This window comes from Monodelphis domestica, chromosome 8 (assembly GCF_027887165.1).
Source record: "Monodelphis domestica isolate mMonDom1 chromosome 8, mMonDom1.pri, whole genome shotgun sequence".
Classification (NCBI taxonomy): Eukaryota; Metazoa; Chordata; class Mammalia; order Didelphimorphia; family Didelphidae; genus Monodelphis; species Monodelphis domestica.
This window is the reverse complement of record NC_077234.1, coordinates 233,140,677-233,158,900: the sequence shown is the minus strand read 5'-3', so window position 1 is coordinate 233,158,900 and position 18,224 is coordinate 233,140,677. Positions and strand designations below refer to the sequence as shown.

Below are 18,224 nucleotides of genomic sequence, written 5' to 3'. Positions count from 1 at the left end.
TAATGATAGAAATGTAATTGATAAAAAGCAGTATGAAGTGCTTGTTTATAATTGATAGGATCTAGTCCCAATTTTGTTATAATTTAATATTGGTGTATACTAAAAGTGGTCGTATCTTCATTCCATTTGATAGTCACTTGGGAATGTTTTCATTTTAGTATCAGTATCATTTGTAATACATATTTCCAGTAGGTGGAATGTTGCTATTTTCCATAATTTTTATATGGTACATTTTTAATTTTTATTTTATATGGTATATTGTTTTATTTTTATTTTTTATTTTATCTAGTATATTTTTTATTTGGTATATTTTTATTTTTTATTTTATCTAGTATATATTTTTATTTTATCTGATATATTTTTTACTTTTATTTTTCTTATTTTTTATCTGGTATATTTTACCTTCTTGTGGTATAAGAACATGAAGACATATAAGAACATATAAGAACAAGCTAATCATCCCTATTGTTTCATATAGAGTTGGCTTATAGAAATGTACCAAAGCCTGTAGAATCATAGAAGTAGTTCTACCTGACTAGCCAGAGTGGTAACCTAATCAGGGTTATCTCCAGAACAATTGTGCCAAGAAAGAAATATTGAACAAATAGCTTTCACACAGACTTGTTTGTAGAAATGAAATGGTAGGGGCAGTTAGGTAGAGTACCAGGAGTGGAGACAGGAGGTCCTGGGTTCAAATATGGCCTCAGACACTAGAGGTGTGTGACCCTGGGCAAGTCACTTAACCGCAATTGCCAAGACCTTATTGCTCTCCTGTCTTAGAAATTTTATTAAGACAGAGGGTAAGGGTTTTAAAAAAGTAAAAGAAGAAGAAATGGAGTGGGTTTTGATGCTGATTTAGATTTAGGCCATCACCATTAGAAATTACAGAAAGATTCTCTTTAATGATCTTGCATTTGGTGGAAGGGGATGTGTATTAAGCTGAGATCTCCACACAAGCTAATACTGTCTGGGTCCTCATGAACCCTTTCCCCATTATAATAGAAACTATTAGGCATCATTACAAACTGAAAAACTTTAAAAACTCCGTACTAGCTAGGAAGATATATTCATAAACCCTTTTATGGGTTAACAGATGGTAAATGCCCATTGAAAAAAGGAGGAAAACTTGTAAACCATAATTTGTTCAACATTCCACAATTGATGGGCAACCCCTTAATTTCAAGGTCTTTGCCACTAAAAACATAGTTGGCTGAAAATATTTTAGTCCAAGAGTTCTTTTCTTTTCTTCTTCTTCTTTTCTTTTCCTTCTTTTTCTTTTCATCTCCTTTCTTACTTTTTTGGGGACATAATCCTGGGAGTGGTAGTCCTATGTCAAAAGACAAGCAGAGTTTAGTAATGTTTAGGGATTAGTTCCAAATTGCTTTCAATAATGCTACTCCAGTTCACAGCTCCAACCAAGAAGATATCAATGTACTTATTTTCCCCTTAACTCCTTCAACACACCATTTTCTAATTTTTTTTTGTTCAATTTTACCAATCTTATGGATATGAACTGGAATTTGAGAGTTGCTTTAATTTGCATTTCTCCAATTGTTAGTAACTTGGAGTATATTTTCATGCAATTACAATACTTGGATTTCTTCCTTTAAGAACCTCCAGTTCATGTTGGAGTCACATGTAGATCTTATGATTTTATTTTGGGGCTTTGGTTTTAGAAAAATATTCTATTACAATAATGACCGATATAGAAGTGTGTTTTGCATGAGAATACATATATAATCCAGATCAAATTGCTTATCATCTCCAAGAGGGGAGAGGGAGAGAACTTGGATCTTAACAATTTCAAAAAAATATGTTGAAAATTGTTGTTACATGTAATTGGGAAAATAAATGTATTGGAATACAACATGGAAAAAAAAAAGAATTGTCAGTGCATGTTTTAACCATTTATCATTTGGAGAATGGCGTTTATGCTTATAAAGTTGAATCAGTCCTAATATATTTTGGAAATGACTCATTTTTTAGAGAAACTTCTTGCAAAGAATATTTTCCCCTAAATAACTGTTTCCCTTTTAAAAGTTGCACTGATTTCGTTTGTGTCAGACCTTTTTATTTTATGTAATCAGAATTGTTAATTTCTTTTGTGATCCTCTTTAAGCCTTGTTTGGTCATGAGTTCTTCCCTAATTCCTAGATCTAAAAGATTCTTTCTTCCTTTTTTCTCTAATTTGTTAGTGATGTAATCTTTTATATCTAAGTCATATATTCCTTTACATCAACTCTTTTTTGCAGTGGTAAAGAACTAGAATATGAATAGAATGTGCTACAAGAAATGAAAAAAGAGATAGTTTCAGAGTAATCTAGAAAGGCTTATATAAATTGATCCACCGGGAAGTGAGTGGAACCGGGAGAAAAACTTATACAATAACAACAACATTGTAAAAGAACAATCTTTAAAGATGCAAGAACTCTGATCAATATGACAACCAACCACCATTCCAGAGTATTAATGAAAAGAAAAATGTTACCTGCCTTCTAGAAAAAGTTGGTGGGGATCTAATATGCATAATGAGACATATTTTTGGATATGAAGATTTGTTTTGCTTGATTATGCTCATTCATTACAAGCATTATGTTTGTGTTTTTAATTTTTACCAATTGGAATGGGGAAAAATAGAAAATAGATACTTTGTTATTTGAAAAAATAATTAATCAAAATGTTTCTAAAAAAAACCATGGAGATGGGAATTATATCACATTATTGAGTCAACTCTCTTCAGCCAGCACAAGTCTAGAGGAAGCTATAATGAGGTTATTATTATTATTATTATTATCATGATCAATAATGAAAATATCAGACCATTTTTTACTAGTACATGAAGTTCTTGAAAGTTTTAAAACTCCAGAGACAGGAAACAAAATATATTCTGAAACTATAGTTCTCTCTCTTCAAGAATAGATAAAATCAAAGAGAATTGTGATCTTTGTAATCAAAGGCACTAACCCATATTTTGCATTCCATGTATATTGTGAACATAAGCCATATTGGACATGGTTAATGCTTAGTTTCCGTCTGGTACTTTTTCATAAGTATGCAAAATTGGTGTGTTAGCAGCAAATGACTGTGCTAAATGGTCATAGATTTTCCCTTCTGCCCATTTATCAGAATAATGAGGCAGAGCATCCAACAGTTTTAGGGCCAATGGAATTGCAGAAGGGGCTACATTGCCTTCCCTGTATCTATAGCATAAGAGAACAACTCCAGGCTGAAAAGGAGAAATTTTAATATTTATTTAATACTTAATATTTATACTCTGGATTATTTTGCTATTAAAAATCTAAGAGATAATGAAGTAAGAAATGCACGTCTTGATTGGTAATGTTCACCCTTCAGTTTTCTCACCCAAAGTTGCCCATTCATAGCTAGAATCACTATTATTTAAGAGCATATAATTCTGGGGGCAATTAACCTAGCAATTGGGATTACTGATCTTTTGCCTTGGAACCAATACACAATACTGATTCTAAGACAGAAAGTAAGGGTGGGGGGTGGGGGGGAAAGGAGAATGTATCCTGTATTGTGGCAGAGAGACTTAAGGTAGGAACTAATCTTGATTCCCAAGGCTGGAAGAAGAGGGAAGAGTACTGCTTTCAAATCAGTCAGTATCTCCTCCAAATCTTTATGCCCCCCAAAATAGGTAACAATCATGAGGTCATTTTCTAAAGAAATCACTTTGATTGGGACCATTTTCTTATTTTAAAAAAGAATTTGATTCTCTCCCTTTTGCCTCTTCTAACACAATATTATCAATTCCTCTCCCCTACTAAAATAATCATTTGCAACAATGTCTATCAAATAGATTTTCTTTATTTGGAAATTTATTACTTTAATTGAAGTGATGTGCACTAGTTAAAGTGTGTACTAGTGTAGTAAAATGTATACTAGTTAAAGATGAAGTGTACTAGTTTAAAGGGGCAGCCAGGTGCTACAGTATATAGAGTCACTAAGGTCTGGTCTTGAAGGATCAGAGTTCAAATCTACTCTCAGACACATATTGACCTCAAGAAATCTCTTACCCTTATTTGCCTCAGTTTTCTCATCTGTAAAATGAACTGGAGAAGGAAAGGGTGAACCACTCCAGTGTCTCTGTCAAGAAAACCCCAAATGGTGGGGTCATAAAGAGTTAGAACTGAAAAATGACTAAACAAAAATACTATATATAAAAGGAAATATGGGCCAATTTTCTATAATTTTTGTCACTATCTAAGATCCAGGACTTGGATGAATGGCCTTATCTCAATATGCCTCATTTCCATCTACAAAATGGAGAAATTTATCACAGTTCTGAGCAATTCACAAGACAACTGTGAGGATGATATGAGATTGTGGTTATGAAAACATTTTATATGCCAGAAATCCATCTTAGAATCAATGAAAAGGTTTAACCTTTTCTCCCAAAGCATTCTTCTAATTTCACCTGTTTACAGCCTACCTCTAACATCTAGTGGCTATGTAACCTTCCAATGACCCAAACAGCTCTGTAAGTCCATAAGTTATGGCTGATCTGTCTTGGTTCTGGAGTTTCCTTACCCATTCAAATTAAATCACAGAATTTCTGTCAAAAATTTTTACATGTAAATATATGTTTATATATTATGTATACATATATAGGGGAGTGTGTGTACAGACACATACACATATTTGTGGTACAGGGGCAGTGATCTTCAACACTGAGGAGTAAGTCCCATATCAATGATCTTTGAGTCTCAGGCTACATTTGTTTGGGAGCTTTGGATCATGTTGATTTAAGCCTGGAAGGGAAATCAGAGGGCAAGTCCTTCCTTTCAGAGCTAGGAACATGGAAGCCAAGGGGCTAAAGGACTAAGTTTGGGGGGGGGAAGATTTGAACCCAACTTCTCTGACTTCAAAGCTCTTTCTTCTGTCAAGGAAGTCTCAGAATAATTGAGGAGGTTAACAAAGGAAGGTTCAGCGTCAGGGTAAGAAGAAAAGGCACAGTGTTCTTTAGGTTAGAGGAGCAAAGCAGATGGTAAGACCCAAGAGTCCTTAGGGTACTTTGGCAGGTTAGACAGCAGTGCCTGAGGATATGGAGAGTGCAATGGCCAGGAAGATGTTGAAGTCCAATGGCCTTTACCCAAAGCATTGTAACTGGCAAATCATGGCTCAGCCAAGTGGTTTGAATAGTCACATTCACCTTGCAGCCAGGAAGGTTGGTGGGGAGGTCTATGTTCTCTTACATGTATGTGGGGATGTCAGATCAGTGACTAGCCTAGAGAGGGAAAAGCAAAAGAGGAATTGGTAATAAAATTAGCGAGAAGGACTCCTGTAGCAAATATCTTAGGTAGGATCTAAACAGAAGAGGAAGTGAGAGTGGGGAACAGAGGAAGGGGAAGGGAAAGATCTTCCTCTAGTATCTGCTCCTGACTGGATCATAGGTTTCCTCCATTATTTACCTGGAACTGTTGCCTTCATAGTAATTATATTTATATCATTAAATTATAATTGATTATAGCTATGTTTCTAAATTATAATTTATTATACCTATGTTATTGAATTCTATTTTTCTATTATACTATATTATTATACCTCTATAATAAACCTGGAATTATATTGTCTTCATAGTTATTATACCTACATTATTAAATTTTAATTATTATATTATGCTTCCATAATATAGCTGAATTATGTTGCATCCATAATTATTATACTTAATATCATTAAATTATCATTTATTATGTCTATATTACTAAATTATAATTTATTATACATATGATTGAATTGAAATTTTTATATTATACTAGATTATCATACCTCTATAATAAACCTGGAATTATGTTGTCTTCATAGTTATTATACCTCTATTATTAAATTCTAATCATCATATTATACCATATTATTATACTTCCATAATATGCCTGGAATTATGTTGAAATCTCATTGTGCCCATCATGGATCTCTCCATTAGCCTTTAGGCCACCTTTAACTTTGAATCATCCAAGATTCACATAATCATTCAGCTTCTTTGGGAGAACATTTGTTTCCATGCTGGGGCAAGCATCTCAAGATGGTTATAAGCATGAGCATTTCCCCCTATGCAATATAACCTGCTCTCTCTCCATGGCTTCTTAAATTAATTAATAGAAATACATCAAGTAGAAAAGCAGAAATCTAGGTTAATTCTTCATCTCCAACTTCCTCGTCATCCCCCAAACAAATTATCTCTTTCAAGACCTCTGTGAAACCTCCATGAATTTTTCCTTAGCATAAGCAATATGTGTCTTGTCACAACATGACAAACATGGAAATATGTATTATATGATAATATATGTACAACTTACATCATATTGCCTGCCTTCTTGGGGACTGGGGAAGAGTGGGAGGAAGGGGAGAAAATATTTATTAGTTTCTTGTTGAATGGGAGGGTTCCAAAAGAAAGATTCATGAAATTATATCAAAGAAAAAAAGAAAGAAAAGAACACTGGTGAATCATTTAAATATACAAATAAAAGAGCAAAAGAAAATGCAGAATGGGAACCACACAAGCAAAGCAGTGTCAGAACTACCATGTTAAATTTGAAATAGATATGTTTTAAAAGCTGTATATCATGGGGATTTACAATTTCTCATGTGGTCCTCTTTTTTCTGCTCTTGAATGTGGAAATGCTCATGTTTGTTATTGCCTATTATAGTCATAGTAATAAAAGAGACAACTTTACAATAAACTTTAAAAAGCAGAAAAGGAAAATATAGTAAAGGTAATAGAAAGCTAAAGGAAATAAAATGCATGTAGTGTACCTGTACACACATGAAGAGTAATGACTCATAATTGCATCTACACACCTTTCCTTGGAGTCATTTCTTATTAAGTATATGTATGTGGCATGTGGTATCTTGTAAGTGCAGAAATATGATAGTATTGTTGCTTTAACACATAAACCATATGTGATGGAGTTAGGAAATATAGAGGCAAGAATAGATATCACATTAATATTTGTACAGCTTGTCAGTGATGGGTGATATATAACTGAGAACCTTACATTTAGGTTGGCTGCAGAAAACATCTTAAATATTTCATTTATGATTGACATCGGCATTTTCTCTTCCTCCACAGAGGTAATGAATATGTATAATGGACATCAAACTCATCAAACTATTCTGTTTTTTAAAGAAACAGCTCTATGGTAGTGCCTAGTCTGAAAAGAAACAATCTTCATTATCAACACAGAAAAGTTGATGGAACCATATTTTTACCAAGTTATATTGAAGTTTACATGGTCATGATGCTGTGCAAAATGCAAAATGGAAAGAGCATGAAACTATAAATAAATCAACCAACAAATATTGCTTTCTATGTGTAAGTGCATAGTAAATGCTTAATTATTGTCTGTCCTTCATTTTGAAGAAGATCAGTGATGTCACAGAATGAAGTCTTGACTTGCACGTGTTGTGTTGCAAGGTTGTGCAAAGTCATCAGCCTCTCTCTTGAAGTCCAGTGGCAAGACAAAAGTCAGGATGACTGGCAATGGCCCAGGATGCACTGGATGACCTTGGCATCTTCCATGTCTGACCAAGGTCAAGAAATTCTAAATATTTGTTGATTGACGGACTGTCAGACATTGACTAAATGTTGTGATACAAAGATGAAGCAAAAACAGCTCTTGCCATCAAGAAGCATACATTCTAATGGGGGGGGAGGGGAGATAGATAAATAGATAGATACCAATATAGAGAAGCATACATATAAATGAAATATATATTATATATAATACATTGTTGTATTATATTTCATGTCTAATAGAAGATACATACAGAAAAGGGAAAAGTTAGACAGGTGATTCTACTAGTAGGTAAAGCAACTGAGAAAATTGCTCTTGAAAAGGTGACACTTGAACTGAATCTTAAAAGAAGCTAATGTTTCTATAAGGCAAATATTAGGAGACAGAGAGAGTGTTTCAGGTAAGGAGGACATCCAATACAAAGGATAGACAGATGGGAGTGAGTGTCATGTGTGAGGAATACTAAGCCAGTATGACTGGATCAGAAAGTTTAAATAGGAAAGTAATGAATAAAAAAGGCGAGCCAGATAGGAAGGCCTAGGTTGTGAAGAGGCTTAAATACTAGAGTTTATATTTGATGTAGGAGGTACTAAGGAACCATTGGAGATTATTTAATATAGGGATAACAGTCAGACTTATGATTTAGGAAAATCAATTTGGAAACTAATTTAAAGATTCTTTTGAAAGAGAAAAATGAGGAAGGCATTCCAATAACATTATTTCAGTGACCTAGGCAAGGGATAATAAGGGGGGAAATGGATATGTGAGTAGAGAGAAGAAGGAAATGTGGAGAAAGAAATTAAAAGATTTCTCAGCTGATTCAATATGGGAGATGGAGAGCAAAAGAGTGAGAAGCTGAGAATGATACCAAGCTTACAAAACTGTGTGACTAGAAGGATGGTGAACATGAGAACAATAAGGATGTCCAGAAGAAGGATGGAGTTGGAGAAAAGATGGTAAGTTCTGTTTTTGTTATGTTGAGTTGGAAACAGCAACAGAATATTCACTTCAAAATATCCAATAGATCACTACTGATATGGACCTGGGGCTCAGGAGAAAGATGAGGGATTTTTGTAAAGATGATCATTAATCTATAAGATGAGAGAGAGAGAGAGAGAGAGAGAGAGAGAGAGAGAGAGAGAGAGAGAGAGAGAGAGAGAGAGAGTATAAGTGGAAAAAAAGACTCAACACAGACATTTTGGGAAAATCCACAGTTAATGGGTAAGACATGGGTGAAGATGCAAAGAAGACTGGTAGAAGGAAAATCAAGAAAGAATAATCATAAAACTGCAAGGAGAGAAGGAGCATTCAAAAGAAAAGGTGATCATTGGTAATAAATGCAGCAAGATCAAGAAAGATGAGGATGGGAGGAAATCCTGTCTATTAATTATGAGATACTGTTATGATATTGATTATTATTTGTTTATTATTAATAATTAAGATATTAAGCTCTCTAGTAGCTTTTGAAATAGCAAAAATGAAGTTAGAAACCAGACTGCAGAGGGTTTGGAAGGAAATGAAAGTAAAGAAACTGAGGGGACCTATATCAAATAATTTTTTCCCAAGGAGTTTAGATGAGAAGGGAAGAGGAGTTAAAGGACAATAATTAGTGGCAATGATGAACTCTGCTGAGAGGTGTTCTTTAAGAAGACAGAGAATCTGCTAGAGAAGATGGATGGAAATGAGATTGAGGGTTCAGGGGGTGGGTTTGGGCCACAGAGATTTCAGTGAAGGAGTTGATAGTATGGGACGATATTAGAATGATAAGAGATGAGGAAGAAAGAAGAACAAGCTCTCTAAGAATGGTCTCAATTTTTTTTCATTCATATACAAAGTGAAGCCCTCAGCTGTGTAGATGGAGGGAGTGTTAAGTGTCTTGAGGAAAGAAGAGGTTTGAAAGAGCCACTAAGTTGAGCAGGTTAGGCAATCAGTTAAGGAGGAGTAGAAAGATGGCCTTCCTGCAGTGAGAACCCAGTTGAGATTCGCTAAAACGTATTTGTAGTGGTTTGGACTGGTGTGATTTTTTCCCCAGGTCTGTGGAAGAGTTCTGGATTAGGAACAAAAGAGACCCACTGGCAGTAAAAGTCTGGGGTTTGATAAGACGTAAAAGGACAAGAGAACTTGAATTAAAGAGGAGAGGAGAGTCAAGCACTGAAGCAAGGGATTGCAATTGGGAAAGGAAGAGTGTGTAGAAACAGAAAATCATTGACCTCCAAGAGTTTACATCACTATTGGCCTCACGTCCCATAAGGAGAAAGGCTTATACATGAACAGTACACTATTGAGAGTTAAAGCTCTGTCACAGATTGTTCCCATGCAATTCATTAAAAATAATTGATGCACATTTGTATCCATCTTGGCACATAATTTCCATAGTGCTCATTTAATTCCAAAATGTACAGTCACCTTCCCTGCCCCTTTTCACTTTCTCCAACCCTGCCAGCAGGTCCCTGCTATCTCAGTCTGAACTTGCCCAGTCCACAATGGAAAAACTTCAGGTTTGCCTCTGCCTCCACCCAGTCTGTTCCCTTTCCTGCTACCTTTAGCCTCCACTGCAACCCTGACTGTATCATGCCATACGGTCCATGAGGAATGCTTTATTCACACAGCAGCTAATCAGCATGTCCACACAGGAAAAGTATGAATAGCCCTTGTGATTTAAATCCCATCTGCATCCACTTTTCGTATTTTTATTTATGTTGCTTCCCCCCCCCCTTAAATGCCAAGCTGTTTGTTCAACAGTGGCCTGTGGCAGAATTCCATAGCTCCACTTGCATATGGTGCAAAAAAAAAAAGAAAGAAAAAATGAGGGATTTTTTCAACTCTTTTAAGGGAAGCTGCTGCCTTGAAAACGTTATATTTCTCCTCATTATGAATGTAGAATTCCCATGGGTCTATCTGATAACATGCACGCACATTCCTCTGTATTGCTGCAGCAGGAGAATTGTGACAAAGTGCATAGAGAGAAACCTTTTGGGTTTGCAAAGTACATCAAGTATCAATATTCATAACAGTCCTGTAAGAGAGGTCAACTTATTGTGCCCGGTTTACAGATGAGGAAACTGAGGCTGAGAGTGGTTAAGTGACTTGCTGAGAGTCCCACAGTTGGTATCTGAGGACATAGAATCATAGAGTTAAGAGCTGGAAGGACCTTACAGACCATTTAGTCCAACCCCCTCATTTTGCGGATGAATAAACTGAGATCCATCAGGAACTAGTGATTTCCCTGAGGACACAAAGGTGGTAGAGGCAGGATAGAAACCCCTCCCTGTTACCATCAAAGGCATCACCATCCTCTGAATCACCCAGACTGATGACCTCATTGTCATCCTTGATGCCACATTCTCATTCATCCCACCCTGCAACCCAGCCGCAAATCATGTTTCTGCTTCCATAACGCGGCGGATCCGTCCCTTTCTCCCTGCTCCGAGGGGCTGCTGCTCTAGGTCAGGTCTTTGTCGCATCGTCCCCGGATCTTTGTCATAACTTCCTCAAGGGCTCCCCTGCCTCATCTCTCCGTACTCTGTTCAGCTGCCAAAGCTGTTCTTCTAGTAAAGGGTCTGACCACGTTATTCCCCTCCACGAGTCTCCAGAATCAAGAAATGGACCCTCCTCTCCGGCACTCGGAGCTCTTCACAACCTGGCCCCTTTCCACGTTTCCAGTCTTCTTCCGCTTTCATCTCCTCCATGCTCTCTGCGGTAAAGCTCCACTGGTCTAGTTGTAGTTCCTCACACCCAAGGCTCTCCGTTCCGTCATCTCAGTCGTGTCTGACTCTTTGGGAGTCCATTTGGGGTTTTTGTGGCAAAGATACTGGCGTAGTTTGCCATTTTATCCTCCAGTTCATTTTACAGACGAATAAACTAAAGTTAAAAGAGTTAAGTGACTTGACCAGGTCATACAGGCAGTAAGTGACTGAGATTGGATTTGAACTCAGATCTTCCTGATTCCGAGCTTGACATCCTATCCTCTGTGACACCTACCTCTTCCCTATATTTCTACTTTCTATGGGAAGCCTTTCTTCATCTCTCCTTTTGTTAAAGTTTTTCCTTTCAGCTTACTTTCCATTTACACTGCATACATCTTCTATATACATAGTCACGATATTGTTTGTCCTTATTAAAAATGTGAACTTTTTTGAGGGTTTTTGCCTTTCTTTGTATGCCCCACACTTAGCACAGTGCCTGGAACAAAGTAAGGAACTTAATGACTTTATATATGCTCATTTTCTGGTTTGCTGACTCTCCCATCCTCTGGCAATTTCTTGCTGGTTAATCCCATAAATTAAAGACACACTTAGTTGTATGCCCCTAGGCAAGTCACTTAAAACCACAATTGCCTAGCCCTTCCTGCTCATCTGTCTTAGAATTGATACTAATATAGAGGTAAGGTTAAAAAAAAAACAAGATTGATGGATTGATGTAAGATATACAAAAAAGCCTAAAGTATATATTATCTTGTCTATTGTACATCCATTTGGTGGGTGCAAGAACCCCTAGAATTGGAGCATCGGGTCAAACCTAAACAGCTTGTCATGGGCTTGTTTTTTAATTTAAATTCATTTATTCATTTATTATAATACTCAATTAACTCCTTCTCTCCACACTCTCCATTAGAAAAGGCATCATTTGCCAAATGAGATATATATATATATATATAATATGAATATATACGTATATATTCATAAAACTACATCTTGTTTCTATTTATCAGATCTTTCTCTGGAGGTGAATATACACAAATCATTCTTCAAACAATATTTATATTGCTGTATACAATAATCATTTAAAAAAAACCCTTAAGTTCTGTCCTAGAATCAATACTATGTATTGGTTCCAAGGCAGAAGAATGGTAAGGATTAGACAGGAGGGGTCAAGTGATTTACCCAGGATCTCACAGCTAGGAAGTGTCTGAGGTCAAATTTGAACCCAGGACCTCCCATATCTGGGTTTGACTCTCAATCCACTGAGCCACCCAGATGCCCCCTACAATAACCACTTTTAATGACCGTGAATCATCAGGTCCCGTGATTTGTTGTTGATTCTATGTGTTTTGTAATTTATGTGTGAGTGTAATTTAATTTGCTGATCACCAGTTGGACAGCAACCTGGTGGGTGTTATAAGAACAATGCATAAGGTAAGCTAGTTTTTTCTCTAAAAGCCAAAGACACTGTCCCAAGTTTTGATTGGCTCAAGGAGCTAAAGCTTATGACATTGTTGCTATTCCTGGTCATCTAAGTGAAGCAGTGGATAGAGCACTGATCTTGAAAACAGGAAGATTTATCTTTCTGAGTTCAAATCTAGCCCCAAACATTTCCTAGTTGTGTCACCTTGGGCAAGTCATTTAATCCTGTTTGACTCAGTTTCCCCATATATCAAATAAGATGGAGAAGGAAATGGCAAACAACTCCAGGAAAACAACAAATGGGTCACAAAGAGTTGAATATAAATGAAAAAAAAATTGAATAACAACAACAAAAACAGTACAAAAGAGATCAGCTTATAAGGATGCAGTACCTTTCAAATATTACAGATGTCCTATAGCCCTTCTAGTCACCACACACTTCTGCATGATGATAGGGGCTCTGAGCCAACGTTAAATCCTTATTGTATATTCTTTCTATGCTTTGAATCAACAGCACCTAGCACAGTGGCCAATGATGCTTAATAACATTGAGTGATTAGAATGAGCAAAACATCCAGGCATCTGATCAGCAGAAAGAGGAGACGAGAATGAGCTAGACTTTGTGAGTGAACCACAAGACATGGGGAAGTAGAGGGGGCTTGAAGATAGGCTTAAAGACTACGAGATTCCCTTAACATATTAGATATAGAAAGAATGCTGAATGGAACAGAATGTTTGCCATGTATGTGTTAAAGCTTCACAAATCAATACAAACAAATCAATGGCAATATAATAATTGCTGATTCCAACAACATCCTGAGCATTTGCCGCAATGCATTTTCTCACTCAGAGACTATAGAGAGATTCAGAAATCTGTACTTCACATCTAGAATATCTGAGAGAGGACTTTCATTCTAGAATCACAGAATTTCAGATCTGGAAGGAACCACAGAAGTGAAGTCAAGTCAACAAGCATTTAATAATACTTATTACATGTCAGCACTGTACTAAGCTCTGTACACAAAAGGAGACAGTCCCTGCCTTCACAAAGCTTATATTCTGATGAGATAAAGACAACATATAAAAAGGAGCTGAAAAGTGGGAAGAGTCAGGAGCAGAGCCATGAAAGGAGTGAAGGATTGAGCATGATCTGCCTAGGTAACACCCTCAAAATGGAAGTTCTTTCACCAATTGGAAGGGTGGACTAAAGCAATCAAGAGCTCTTTCAGGGTGGGAATGCTGCTAGGGCATGAAGAAGTTCAGAGAACTATCTACTACTACAACAAGCCATGCCTAAATGAGAATTCCCTTTATGACACCCCAAAGAAGTTATCAAGCCTCTAGGGAGGGAGAACCACTCCCTCTCTCTTCCTCCTCATCCTTTTGTTTAGCTCAAATTGCTATATTTAAAGCTGGATTTGAATTCAGGTCTACCTAATTCCAAGTCCAGGACTCTATTCACTATACTGCCTACCTGCCTCAACCTAGATTTAAATTATCCCCAAATCCCAGATCTTTTCCAAATGAACTGTTGTTCAAATATACCTCCTATATCTTGTACCTATGAAGCTGATTATTTTTTTCTTATGGCAAGCCTAGAATCCCATTTCCACTTTTATCCACTGCATTTGGGTTTTCCCCACTGTGGCCAACTTCTTTTCCATGTGAAAAAAATTCTTTAAATACTTGAACAGTTATCCAAGCCCACCTAATTCTTTCTTTCAAGCTAAACACCTTCAGTTTTCTCAACTGGAGTCAGATGTAGACACTATATCTCTCAGTGCAGTCTTAAAACCAATTTACTATTTTTGGACTACCATAGAATAGTTTTGTCTCATAATGATTTTGAAGGAAGGATAGAAAGAACTAAGCCATTATTAAGTACCTACTATGTGCCAGGTATTATGCTAAATGTTTTACAAATATTATCTCATTTGATTCTCACAACAACTTTTGGAGATGATATTATTAGCACTAATTTACAGTTAAGGAAATGAAGCTAAGTGAATTTCCCAGGGTCCCACAGCTAGTAAGTATATAAATCTGGATTTGATCTGATGTAAGTCCAGCATTCTAATCACTACTTCACCTCCCTCCCTCTACCTAGCTTTAAATTCTCCCAGATCTTTTCCAAATGCATTGTTGTTTAAACATTATCTCCCACATTGATGTTTTTGAATCCAAGTATAATCTCTCTCTCTCTCTCTCTCTCTCTCTCTCTCTCTCTCTCTCTCTCTCTCTCTCTCTCTCTCTCTCTCTCTCCCTCTCTCCCTCTCTGTCTGTCTGTCTCTCTGTCTCTGTCTCTCTGTCTTTCTCTGTCTCTGTCTGTCTGTCTGTCTGTCTGTCTGTCTGTCTCTCTCACACACACACAAATTCATATTGTTGCATGGAATAGCACTAGAATCCAGACCCGACATGTAGTGTTTCCAGTTCTGCTGGGTCTCTATTTTCCCAGACATGCTTCATTTCTCCCCAGCATCACTCCGTTCACACTAACTGCTTTTATCCACACTGAATCAGAATCATACGCCATGCTCGCTCTCCCTCTTATTTATGTTCTTCCCTTTCTCAATGCTACTGCTTACTTAGATCTCCTCTCTTGAAACAAACAAGCAAACTCTGATCGGGCCCCCAAGGGTTAGTTCCTGCTATGGCTGCTGGATCACCAGTACAAAGAGGAAATTTCATTCCTACTCGTGCCTTTGAAATTTCAGAAATCCAGATCCCGACACAGCCTCCAGGGTAAAGATGTTCTGCTTCCAAGCCAACCATCCCTATTGCCTAAAGGAGCAAGCTCAAAGACCTATGGGCCGCTAGCTTCCATTTCTAGTGGAGAGGGGCAGAATCCCAGGAACTAATTCATCAGTGAGCCTTCTGAAAGCCTCTGTTTCGGTCAAGACACTCTATTAGGTACATCGGGGTTAAAATACTAAAGGTAAAAGACTGACTTCTGGACTTCAAAGCTGTCTTTCGGGTCCTCGATTTCAAAGAGGGTAAAGGAGTCCTGAGACTAAAGGGATTGGGCATGCTGCAGGAATTGTGTTCTGTAGGAAATATACCAGAAATGTTCATATAAGGGAAGGTATCTTGCCTCCCAGAGCCGGCATGTTTCCCTTCATCAAAGGTCTTAGTCCTTTCCTCTCCTTCTGTCGCCCGATATTCATAGTACTAAGAAGGCATCTGTACAAAGATCAGTAACAGAGATGCTTACATTGCCTCTCCTAATTAAATGACCACTCGCCTTGCCTGGTAAAAATCCCGGGGGCAATCTCTAATCATAAATACCCAAGCCTCCTTTTTCTTACCTTTGAAGTTCCACTGCTGACCCTCCCCCACCGGGCTAACAGATACCAGTGAAAGAAAATGGCTCCTGACGCACAACAGCGCGCCAAAATGATCTCATAGAGATAAAGGCAGTTTTCCATAGCTCAAATGCATGGTCTGTAGCTGCGGTGAAAATTTAAAACCTTGGCAGCAGGGCAGAGCTTTTTGGTTAATGGACTCTTGTGCTTCAATGTATACCCGTTTTTATCCCAAGACTATAGAAAAGCATAGATTGTGTAGGGATGTGTGTGTGGTGTGAGAGGGAAAGACAAAGGAGGGAGGGAAGAGGGAGAGGAGAAAGTGAAAAGAGGGAGAGGAGGAGGGAGGGAGAGAGGATAAGAAAGAGGAAAAGGGGAGGAAGGAGAGAGGGAGGAGGAGGAGGAGGAGAGGGAGGGGGAAGAGAAAGGAGTGAGGGAAGGGGAGAGAGAGAGAGAGAGAGAGAGAGAGAGAGAGAGAGAGAGAGAGAGAGAGAGAGAGAGAGAGAGAGAGAGAGAGAGAGAGAGAGAGGTGCAAATGGGGAAAATAGCAGCAAGTTTCACAATTCCAAATGAAACAATTTGTCATTCTGTTTCAATTTTCATTTTTCTCAATACTTGATGTATAAACGCTTCTGAAGAGTTTATTTGTTTCTGCAAGCAGGGTCAGTGATTTTTAAGCTGCTTGGGGCATTTAAGACTAGATATGGCTACCAGTTTGGGTCCAAGCTCTCTGTATGTTTTGTAGCAAATATTCTTGCAAATGTCTTTTCTGTAGGGCAGAGACAATAAATACACAGGTACAAAAACAACTAGCAAATTCAAAATTTCCTTCAAATTTCCCTCAGATGAACTCTGAAATGTCCCTGAGCTTTGCAGGAGCTCAAGGAAATAGTTCAGTCTGTCCCACTTCTACTTCTGGTTTGCATAAAAAAAATGATATCTTACTATTGTGTCTCCCCCATTCTAGAATGGAGTGGATAGAGGGTCAGCCTTGGAGTCAGTGAGACCTGGGTTCAAGTCCTGATTCTGAAGCATACTAGATATGACCATGAATAAATTATTTAACCTCCAGGTACTTCCAAGCAATTACCAAGGACTGTAGACCACAGCTTAATTGCTGATCTCTTCTGTTGAAGTGAGTTTTCACAAGAAAAGGTCACTAACCTAAAATCTTCAGTCTTTAATAACTTTCCCTACTCTCATTCCACCCTCTCCAAAAAGGACAAACTTTGGGGCAGTTAGGTAGCATGGTGGATAGAGAACCAGACCTGGAATCATGAAGTCCTAGGTTCAAATATGATTTCAAGATAGAACTTGGGTTCAAGATCCTTCCTGGCTATGTGACACTGGGCAAGTCTCTTAACCCTGATTGCCTAGGACTAGAATTAATTCTAAGACAGAAAGTAAGGGTTTAAAAAGGGTTTTGTTTGTTTGTTTTAAAGACAGACTTAAAAACAATTGGCATATTGAATTGTGCAGAATAGGCACTAAATAATTATTCTTGTGGTTCTACTTATTTCATTTTTCAGGTTATAAAATTCTTCAGATGTGTTCCTTTATTAATGTTGAGGTTATAACATTAACAGCTCTTCTAATTCTACTTACTTTGCTCTGCATCAGTTCATATAAGAGTTTCCATGTCTCTTTGAAATTATATATTTCCTAATTTCTAACAGCATTATAATCTTCCCTCATATTGATATGACACATCTTATTCAGCCATTCCTTAATTGATGGGCATCCCTTCAGTTACCAGGGGGGGTTGTGGTTATTTTTTTTTAACCACAAAGGGCATGTGTTGTGCAATAACTTTTGGTGTATAATTCCAAACTGCTTCCCAGAATAGTTTTGCTTATTCATGAGTCAACCAGTGATGTTGGTTGTACCTGTTTTCCCATAGTCCCTCCAACGTTTATCAGTTTCCTCTTCTATCACATCTGCTAATCTTATGGGTATAAGGAGGAGTCTCAGAATTGCTTTAATTTGCATTTCTATAATTAGCAGTGATTTGGAGTATTTTTAGATGGCTATAGATAAGTTAAATTTCTTTCCTTGAGTACGACCTGTTTATATTCTTATGCCATTTTTCATTTGAAAGATAGTTCTTATAATAATACATTTTGAATCAGTTCCTTATATATCTTAGAAATGAGAATTTTATCAGAGAAACTTGCTGCCAAGATTTGTTTTTTATCAGTTAATTGTATCCCTTTTATTCTTAAATTTATTGGATTCTTGTATTTGTGCAAAAACTTTTAAATTTT

The 18,224-nt window shown here is 37.2% G+C and overlaps 1 long non-coding RNA gene across 2 annotated transcripts in view; it reads right to left on the bottom strand.

Annotated features, from left to right (window-relative positions):
• LOC103105253 (uncharacterized) overlaps positions 1-16,364 on the bottom strand; it is a 77,257-nt gene extending 60,893 nt beyond the window's left edge. The window contains exons 1-2 of one of the 2 annotated variants that reach the window (XR_471133.3): positions 15,964-16,364; positions 883-1,327 (exon numbers count right to left, since the gene is read on the bottom strand). This is a non-coding gene — a long non-coding RNA (uncharacterized LOC103105253). Of the gene's footprint in view, positions 1-882; positions 1,328-15,963 lie in introns of those variants that run through there. The other variant, XR_471130.3, reaches the window with a different exon arrangement.
• Between the last annotated feature and the right edge of the window lie 1,860 nt (positions 16,365-18,224).